Below are 2,347 nucleotides of genomic sequence, written 5' to 3'. Positions count from 1 at the left end.
AAGGACCATTCGTGTATTGAACTATACAATTAATTAAAGAATCTGACTTTGTCATTTAGATGTTCAAAAAAAAATTCGTGTAACTTACTTTTCATTTTGTTTATATTTGGGTAACTATTTTTTTTTTGTAAACATCTAAGTAACGAATTTGTTGAAAATATTCACATCTAATATGTAACCTACTACAGCAAGTCATAATGATCATATGTGAACACTTCCAACAAATTTGTTACATACATGTATATAAAAAAAAGATAGTTACCTAAACGTAAACATATCGAAAAGTTAATTACCTTTATAAGTCATTTTAAATTCAAGAAGTGTATATTTGGCTAAAATGAACACTACAAGTTTAACCAAAACTTATAACCAAAAATCCTTCCAAAATTATTAAAGTACAATCAACACTCCAAAGTTTTTTTTATTTTTTTCCAAAATCTGATAATAGATCAACAAATACTCCAACACCGTCAAAATCAAATCTGATCATTGTATCGTGGAGGAGAAATTTGGACACCGTAAAGGACAACCAAAAATCCCTAACACTCTCTCAGATGCTGGTAGGAGCACACCATGAGGGCAACAACCCTCTTCCGATCCACCAAACCAACCATCACCTGCCATCCTGACTCTACCTCCGTCCGTCCCCCTTCCCCTGTCAAATATCAAACCAAAAACACCCCTTTCTCTTCAACATTCTTATTCAAACACACACACACACATACAAAAAAAAAACAAAAAAAAAAAAAAAAAAAAAAAAAAAAAGCAAAAAAAATCGACTAGGAGAATACCGAAGACCCTTACCTACGTTTACAGTTAGAGACAGATTCAAGAAGGCCTAGGAGGATCGTCGGCTGCTTCCGCTCTTGACGGGTCTGCCACAACTAAACCACCGAAGCAACCACCTGCGACGTATGTCTGCCGATCGGACCCCTCGGGACCTCCTTTGTCCCTCGCACATCCCTTCGCATCGTTCTCTTCCACCTCGATTTCCACTCCCTTTCGCCAACTTCACAGCAGCTTCGCTGCTTCTTCCCCTCGTCGTTCTTCGGCCTCGTCGACCTGGTATCGCCTCCCTCTTGCGATCAGCCAAGGGATCCGGATTATCCGTTGCAAGCCTTCGTGCTCCTTCTTCCTCGCTGCAAGCCTTCGTTCATCTGCTCCGTCCCTTCGTAATCCGTTCGTTTTTTTTCATCTGTATGACTGATCGAACAAAAGATGGGGCGTAAAAGCCCTAAATTAGTTTAAGTTTGGGCCATTAATCAAAAATGGTCCCTCCATGAGATTCCTTTTCATAAAAGCCCTAAGTTCATTCAACTTTGATGAAATAACCAAATTACTCCCTTATTTAAACATTTATTCGAAACCAGTCCCAATCCACAAATATTGGACCCATTTATTCAAAAAGGCCCCTCCTTTGTCATTTTTAATAGAACAAATCCTAATCTTCAAACATGGAATAAAAATAACCATTTCAGCCCCTCCCTTGAAAGATTTTAACCAAAGTGGTCCTATTTTGGTTAATTAAATTACCAAACAACCCATATACTTTGGTGAAGTTACAAATCAACCCCCAATAGTTTAAATTTGTTACGAAACGGACCCGAAAGCATTTCAAATTTCAAAAATTGTGGATTTGCGGTTTTTCACGACAAGTTTCTCAAAAAAAAAAATTGAATTCGAACAAATGGAACTCACGTTTCAAGTGTGAGTGCTTACGGCCCCTTTTTAATATTTTCAATTATTTCGGGAGGGTGGGGTGGGGGGGGGGGGGGGGGGGGGATACATGTGCCTATATACCATGTTTTTACAAATACATTATCCTTTATGCAAAAATAAAATAAATCTAGTTTATAAAAAATGCTATATAACATTTTAACATATTGTTACAAATAAACTAGTATAAACTTTTCGTATACATATTATGGTTATTTTATTATAAAATAACTAGTCCACACAACAAATGCTACACGATACAAAAATATATGATTTTTTGTGACATTGTATATTATAATAAGCATGTTATAAAACTTTGTAGAATTTCAAGGATTCAAGCTATTACTATTCATGTATATTTATCGGAAATCTCCATAAAAGTCCTAAAAATTTACCCTAATTTACGAAAAAGTCTCAAACTAAAATTTGTTTACAAAAAAACATATATTACCGGTAAAAATGGCAATTTGACCCAGTTTTTCCGGTTTATCGGTTTTATTACTTACATGTTTCACTAAAGTCCCATTATTTTACCCTAATTTGTGAATAAGTCCCAAAATAAAATTTACTGATGATTTGGCCCTTTTCTTCATTTAGCATACATTTTATCGGTTTCATTGCTGACTTAGAC

At 35.4% G+C, this 2,347-nt stretch overlaps 1 long non-coding RNA gene across 1 annotated transcript; it reads right to left on the bottom strand.

Annotated features, from left to right (window-relative positions):
• Window positions 1-351: 351 nt before the first annotated feature.
• Window positions 352-1,285, bottom strand: LOC111921875 (uncharacterized). Its single transcript, XR_002860304.2, has 2 exons — window positions 805-1,285; window positions 352-655 (listed from the first exon to the last, which is right to left on the bottom strand). It is a non-coding gene; the product is annotated as an uncharacterized LOC111921875 (long non-coding RNA).
• Between the last annotated feature and the right edge of the window lie 1,062 nt (window positions 1,286-2,347).

This window comes from Lactuca sativa, chromosome 6, assembly GCF_002870075.4.
Source record: "Lactuca sativa cultivar Salinas chromosome 6, Lsat_Salinas_v11, whole genome shotgun sequence".
In the NCBI taxonomy this organism is placed as follows: Eukaryota; Viridiplantae; Streptophyta; class Magnoliopsida; order Asterales; family Asteraceae; genus Lactuca; species Lactuca sativa.
The sequence above is the reverse complement of the archived record's forward strand: the minus strand, read 5'-3'. Positions and strand labels throughout refer to the sequence as shown.